The sequence below is a fragment of the Epinephelus lanceolatus genome, chromosome 23, assembly GCF_041903045.1.
Source record: "Epinephelus lanceolatus isolate andai-2023 chromosome 23, ASM4190304v1, whole genome shotgun sequence".
Classification (NCBI taxonomy): Eukaryota; Metazoa; Chordata; class Actinopteri; order Perciformes; family Serranidae; genus Epinephelus; species Epinephelus lanceolatus.
Genome location: NC_135756.1, coordinates 26,267,197 through 26,275,532, shown reverse-complemented (window position 1 = coordinate 26,275,532; position 8,336 = coordinate 26,267,197).

Sequence of the window (8,336 nt, the reverse complement as noted above, 5' to 3'; positions counted from 1 at the left end):
TGTGTACTGCCTGAAATGATTTATTTAAACGTAACAATATGGGGTCTTGGTAACATCAGGTCCAAGGGCCATACAAAGAATGTCACAGTTTGGAATGTCAGACACAGCAGCTGTAAAACATCATGAGATACAATGGATCTTTAAAGGCTCTATCTGATTCTGTGGTTGTGTTGGCAGCATTGTCCCCCCAAAACCCCTAATACAGTGAGTCTGTTGCAGGGGTGTCAAACATACAGCCTGGGGGACAGCACTAGCCTCCAAAGGGTCCAATCTGGCCCACTGGATGTCTTTGCACATCTGATATTGCTGCACTTGTGAAGGTAAAAAGGTGCAAGGTTTCCACAGCAAGTGAAACAGTCAGTAGCCCACTTTATGTAATAGGTTTCAGAGGCTTACAGTTCACTGAGAAAACAATAAAAATCTATTGTGGTTGCATTTAAAGATTTGAGCATTTTGCAAATAAGAATCTGTAACAGACTTCTATCTTAAAACCATATTGATGGAACCCTCTTGCTAAAGCACTGCAAAAAAATTTGATTTCTAAGTGGTTTGTAAAGCCGGGGATAAGGTAATTGCTTTCTTAATAGCTTCCACTTTAGTTTAGTGTGGTGATGCCAGCATTACTACACAAGAGTGAAAGTGTATGGAAAAATGCACAAGAAGTTACAATGAGTAGTACACTGACTGAATGTGGAAAAACTGAGACATATTGTTGAAATTGCATCTCAGGCTTTCATTATTTGTTTTGTAAATGGATAAACATAAACAGAACAGAACTAAAAGAAAGGGGAAAAAATTGAGCTATTGTCATTTATAAGTTATTATGCAATGGTTTAACTGGCGCGACCCACTGGAGTTCAAATTGGGCTGTTTGTGGCCCATGAACCAAAATTAGTTTGACACCCCTGGTATCAAGCACAAACAGGAGATGGACTCACTAAGCAGACTCACAGATTCAGATGAAAGTTCAGGGTTTTTAATCAGGCAAAGGGTAGTGAGTCACACAGGCAAAAAGAATGGTCACAAAAACGGTCTGAAAGACACACACAGGAAAAAGCTAGAGCTCTTGCTCGAGGGTAGAGATGATCTGGCAACAAACAAGGGGAAGACAGGGACTTAAAAAACTAAGACAAGGGAGACAATGAGACAAAGGTGAAACACATTGAGACATAGGTTAAACACATTAGGGCAGGGCAAGGACTCACAACAGGACATGGGATCTGAAACAAGATGAGACAATGGTTTCCAAAATAAAACACAGGGATGACAAATGAACACCCACCTATCAGCCCAAAGGCCATTGCACTATAGGAGAGAACATCAACTTCCTTCTTGGTCACTTCCCCATCCACCTGGTAGTACATCCGCTTCAACTACCAAAACGCCACTGTGTAGTGTTATTCATCAGTTGAGATTGTTTTGGTGTAAATTGCCAGGTGTTGGATATACTGGCTGTTAAGATGTTTCCCGTCTCTCCAGTATAAATGGAGATGGCATTCAGCTTGTGGTGCTCAAAGAGTCAAAAAAATACACGTGAAAAACTCAACAGCAATGTCTCTTTCCAGAAATCATGACCTAGTCTCTCAAGATAATCCACAGACCTTGCTGTAAGCAGTTTCATGTAGGAACTACTTTTCACCGAATCAACATGCAGAAGGATGTGTGCATGCCAGCTCATCTACCACCTTAAGCTAGCTAACATTACAGCTCAGCCGAGGAGGGCACCAGTAACATTTACATGTTGCACTGTCACAAGCATGAGCCTCTCATCAATGAGTAGATGCATGCTACAGTTGCCTCTGCATGGTGATGTGGTTGGTGGGTGTAGTTCTGTAGAAAGAAAATAGTTCCTACATGAAACTGCTCACAACAAGAGATCTGTGGATTATCTTGAGTAACTGGGTCATGATTTCTTGAAAGATACATTGTCACTGTTTTTGTTTTTTGTTTTTTGTTTTTTTTTTTTGCGCTTTGAGCACCACAAACTGAGTGGCATCTTGTTCCATTATATTCAAGAGAAGGCAGACATCTTTATGGCCGATATCTCAAACACTCAACAAGTTATGCCAAAACAATCTAGACTGATAAACAGCACTATGGATGACAGGGAAAACATTTTATTTTGATTTCGGGGTGAACTTTCCCTTTAAGATAGATGAGAGGTGGTGAAATCTCTCTGGGGCCAAACTGACCCCAAACACAAGTGAGGTCACTCTGTAGGACAACATACTGTTGATTTCTTTGTCTGAGAATATCTACTGTACTTCAGTGAAATTTCCAGCATCTGAAGTGCTGTTGGGTGGATCCTGGCCCCTGGCCAATCCTGTCTTTGTGAATAATAAGAACAGAACTACTGCAGGAAGTCGGCGGGAAAGTTAGCCAACAGGAGTTAAAAGTTAAAACAACTATAAATGTAGGCCAGAGTTACAATCTAAACAACCTCTTTAGTACCAACATCATCTTTTTACTTTTAGCAGTTTCAATTCATATATAATTCACTTTAAATAAATGGCGACGGAGCCCTATGCTGTGTCCTCTGTGTAGTCAGTAGGATATTGTTAGTGCAGTGTCTTGCTGATTGCCATCATAGCCATTGAACCCTATTGGTAACAGTATAAGTGAGATTTAAGCCTTGGTAACATGAGAGTGTGGAGGTGATTGATGTGAAATATGCCCTCCCTCATTGACTGGCTGAACTCCATTTTCTGCTCCTAATGCAGAAATCACTCCGGGTCCCCAGCATAATGATTTACGATGAATCTGTGTCAATGTTGAACTCAGCAAACCCCACGTAATCCATCTTGCAGATATACCTACCTACCCCGCCCCACCTTGCCTGCTCTCACCCACCCGTCCCCAGCTTTTGCAATGGGAAGGTAAGGAATGCAGCTCTCTCTCTCCGTCTATAAGTGTTGAATCCATTACAGGGCTGATGTGTAATCACAGAGGACCTCTGTGCCCCCTCAGACTGTAATTACCTGGATACAGACACTCCCTCACTCCATCCCCTAGAGCTGCTCAAAGCCAAGAACTCTGTTAACCAGCATGCAGTGCTTTCAGCTTGCCTATCTGGGTGGCAATGTGGAGATATATTTGAGAGATGGGGCCTGTAAGAAAAAAAATCATGGATAAAATTGCATTTAAGTAATGGGATTTTGACCTTGCGGTGTGTAATGGCCATAGTTCACCTCGGAGATTGAATCATGCACAGAGCAAATCAAAGCCTGCACCTCGAAAAACTGACTGTGAGGTTTCCTTCCGCATATGGAAATCTTTTGAGGACTGCACACGCAACGTGACTGCACCGTGAAATCAACCCCTGTTGTCTGTCTTTGTCTCTCTTACACAGTGACATCGCTGTTGCTGCTGACAAACATTATCTTGTGTGTGATCATGTGCATAGTGTCATCCCCCTCTACCCCCCCCCTTCCTCCCTCCTTCGAAATAAGTCAAAGTGGAGCCGGCTGTGTAGACACAGTAGGCTGTCACACTGTGTCAAGCGTCGGTGTCAGCGTTGCATCTGTTGCAGTCACATCTCAGAAGACACAAGGAAACGTCTCTCTGTTGACTTCATCTGTTTGTTTGGCAGCCTGCCTGATTGCTGAAGTGTGTAGTGGCGAAGAGAGGCGCCGGCTCAGTCGGTGCACACGCCACCGACAAGCCTAATCCTCCTTTTCGCCGGGAAAGGAGGGAAACAGGCCCCAAACAAACACGCATCTCTGTTTGTGGCTTTCCCTGGCGCACACACACAAACACACACACACACATCCCAAAAACACTCCCACTGCAAACTCCCACACTGCAGTAATCCAAGCATCTTAAGTCTTTGCTGCTTGTCTTGAATACATTTTAGCCCAGTCCCAGTACACCCCATTGTCCTTGCCATTTAGCCAACTCTTGTTGGGATAGAGGGGTAGGGCAAAGTGTTAGGCCCTCCAAACAGGATTTTTAGAGGCACACTTCAAACCAGGTGTAATGAGAAATCATCGACAAGATGGCTGTTATGCTGTGTTCACACTACGAGAGACACAGCAACAGGCCACAAGTCATATTCAATAGAAGCCAGTGACATGAAGCTACAAAATCAAGCCAGACACTTGCCACTACGGGCAGGCATGATGTGTCACAAATCAAAGTAAGCGGTTCTCAACTTTTTCAGCACTTGAATGATGCAGTGAAGCGTCAGCCAGTCTTATGATTTGGTTTGTAGCTGGGGGTTTTTTGTGTTATTTAGCTCAGTTAGCGATGCTATGCTAGCAAGTCGACATGCTTCGTGGAAAGTAGCAGACACACACAGGGTTGTGTGTAACTACACTAACAAGCACTTGAGCAATACAGTTGAGTTGTAACTCGTGTTGTGACCGCAGCATAAAAGTAACAAAAGAAGCCCACAGATATATTTTCTTCATTAATAAAGATTACAAAAACAATTGTATTATCTTTGTATGAGGGTCATTTTTTTAATTAACAAAAGGAATTGCTAGAATTAGATTTCCACCAGTGTCTCGGTAGCTAACTCGCTAGCTAGCCGATGTTAAATTGTTGATCTGTGCACAGCAGACTTGCATTTTGACGTATTTCCATGTTGCTTTCCCCCTGTTTCATGGCATATACTGCCCAAAATTTAAGTTTCCAGGAGTGAAGTCACTATACTTGCTACTGCTCTAATAAAAGCGCAGACTGGCAAGGTAGGAACATGGGCTGCTAGCGTTAGCCTACACAGCACCACTAGTTGCCCTGTAGCCTAATCAAGCATTCTTCTTTTTATTTGATGACATGTTTGAACAATTGATAGCATGAAACTTAAATTTTGAATGAACTGTGAGCCCACGCAAGAGAAATCACCACAACAGAAGACGGCGTATTCACAATGTCCGCCAACACTCAATGTCTTTGTTATGAAAATGCTAGCATGCTGATGCTGTTCTGAGGGGCAAAGTAGAACAGGAGAGCAAGTGATAGCCTAGGGGTAAAAATATGAAATGGGATTGGGCTTTTATACATTCTGTGTATGTAAAAACTATTCATTTAACACACTGATAACAGCATGAGTACAAGAGTCTTAATATTTAAAGTTTTTAGTTTCCTGATACACCTTTATCATTAACTAAAGCCCCCCTATCATCATGAGCGTCTTGCGAACCACGTTTGGGTTTTTTTCTTTCTTTTTTTGTTGTTACAGAATAAAAGTTTTAGCAGAAACTTAGCTGAAAAGGAGAAATGGCTCCAGGACAGAACATCTGTAATTATCTCTAACAAGCTTATTCCTTACCAGGCTGCGATTCTAATAGAAATGCAAAAGTTGGCCTACGTTGGCCTTCGCGTCTACTTTAATGCCAGGCGAAAGAGTTGAAGTGTCCCTTTGAACGGCAAGAACTGGCACCTGTACCTGATCAAATCTTCAAAGATTTTTACACATAAGTCCAAGCAGAATGAGTAGAACTTAATAAGTAAGGCTTTTTGAAGCTGACCGTGACACCGGCTGAACCCTGACGCCCTCGCATGATTAATAGCAATAAGGTAAGTCCTTTTTTTTTTCCTCTAAGTAAAGGATTGTTTGAGGCTGTCTGATCAAAACATTCAACCTTTTATTGGTCCAACTGTCAAAGGAGGCAGGCTTTCTGTTTGGCAGTTTGAATCATTCTGTCTGGATGGGGAATAGGCACGAACAGGGCATGAATTGATGGACTCATTAAAGAAAAACCTCTTTATGATCAGAATGAGGCCTGTTACTGCAATTGATTAGAGTTTCAATGCAAACAAACACCTTATTCCTCAAGGAGCGAGGACTCTGGGAGTTGAATAACGACTGACTTTCTGCTTATATAGTCGCACATCTGGACTCCAAGTTTGTGAGTGCGAAGCAAGCACATAATCAGTTGCAAATGTTCACACACAAAAGCACCAGACTTCATAAATATGTATCCCTCGGATAAAGAAAGAGAATAGCAGGTGATTGACGATTAATACTGACGTTGAAAACAGCCCACTCGGCGGGTTATCACAATAACTTGGCCCAGGCGATGTGAATTCCACATGTGAAGAAGAAGCCTGCGCCACAGCTTTAGAGAGGATTCAAAATGGCTTCCGCCGGCTCCTGGAAGAATATGAGATCAAAGTTGACACCCATCTGTGATCAATTTAATTTTATTGACAATCAGCCAAAGTCACCGAGACAGAAACTGTGTCTGACCCGTCATTCAGCCTCATTGCTCCACCATATGCTGATGTTTTGATAATATGTGAAAACCAGAGAAAGGTGGAATCTGGTTTAAAACTTAGGCCCTAAATGCAGAGATCACTTAACACCAGGAACATAAATACTCACAGATTGATGTGCTCACACGCCAACACCATATCCGCCTTTTATTAGCCACCTCTTCAGTTCTCCAGCATCATAACACGTGGAACAAACACATCTCACACATCTGACAACTCACACTGTGGGAGTGAGTTACGACATGCTACTTTACATTACATACATGCCACTCAGGCTTACCGAGGCGTCGATTTATCAGGCTTTATTGTGACAATTGATGCAATGTTACAAGTTCGTGACAGAGATGACTTGTAGCTGCTTATGTGATCTGAACCTTCAGGCACGCACTAAGTGAGAGACGCTCGTGATCACTGCAACTGTGAATTAGGAGTAGCAGCTTAATGCTCGAATGAAACCGTCTTGTTTTTAAAATGTTATTTCGTGCATTTCTAACCCAAATCCCACCAAATGAATGAATTTGATATCTGCAAGATGTTCTTGCTCCTGAAAGTTTTGTGTCTTCTTCGTCCTTTGCTGCCTTTGTTGTCCAGCGTGGAATGATAATCAAAAATGTCAGACTGTTTGGATTTCTATGATCCTTCGCAGATTTGCGATTAGCATAAACCATAAGCCAAGCTAAAGCGACACTGGCTAAAATCACAGTGGGATCCTTATTTGTTAAGGCGTGACGCCTCATAGCCTGTGTGTCCTGCTTTGAGCTTTCTCACATGGCGCCGGCACGTACCCCTGAGTCCTGTTAGCGAAACCCCCCGGGTTGAGGCAGATCAAATTTTACCCACAGACACACGCAGCCACCCACATGCACGTGAAAGCAAGTGCACAAATGATATAAAAAGCGCAAATATGCTCCCATATTCATAATTCTCCCTCTGTCACACACACATATGTACAGACACACACGCTTCCCTGCACGCTCCTCCACAGTCCACAAACATACCTATTTCTTGATTAATTGGATGCCCTGCCTAAGCTTCCCAGATTAGGCTTTGACATAGGTTATAATTAAATAAGACAAATTCAGGAAGTGTATGAAATCTCTCATTTCCTGAGCAGAAATGTGAGTTTTAATTTACCCCATGCTGAAACGAGCTGTGGTCACCTGCAGAGAGCCAATTCACTGTGCATCGCTCGGCGCATGATGTCTGGCTTGGACAGAATGCGTCGTTAAAATAAACCCCCCCAATGCCAATTTATGGAACAGCGGTCAAATATTTATCCAGTTGATGAGCTGGGCTGTGTGTTCCTCCCTGACAATAATTAAAGACAAACCCGAGCTAAAGGTGAGCAGCAGCCATGACATCACTTCACGACGGCGCTCAGATGGCCCTGCTTTGAATAGTGGACAATACAAAAGCGCTCTGATGTGTTATTTGTCCTTTCTTGAGTCATGCATGATAAGTAGGAGGGGAAGTAGATGCAGTTTTGGTTGTTTTTTCCTGTTAGCATGTGGTGATGCATGCTGGGTAAACAAGCTAAATGTCAGAGTAGCTGGCTGTTTATCCAAACTAATTTAACCTCCTCAACAGCTGCGTCAAAAATAAGCACGGTCAGTCTGGAAATAGATGAGCTTGCTTTGTTGATTTGAGCCTTTCACCTCCACCAAAGCACAACACCCTCGCTCCTGCTCGACATGACACAGTGGAATATCAGTCTAATTCTCTCATCTGGAAAAAGGAAGACTATTCCCTATCTTCTGCTCCGCACACAATACACTTCAGAGATGTGAGAATGAGCCTCGATGCGCTAATTCCCCATATGGTTGCCTGATACCTCGTCGGCGGAAGCTATTGAGAGGCATGAATGGGTATGAATGGGGCGCTGGGTTGTGTGCTGTGGGAAAGGGCCTGTTGCGAGAGCTGGGGTTTCACAGCCTGAGGTGCTGCGTGTGTCCAATGAACAGCACTCAGCACCCTGGGATAACAATGAGAGCAGAGCAGTTCTGAAAATCAATAAACTGCTGGAGCTCTCCATGGTCTCCTTCATAGAGAAATAACAGCATGCCAGAGTCTATTTGTGTCTCTTTCTTTTTCCCTCTCTTTTCCCACTCTTTCTCCTC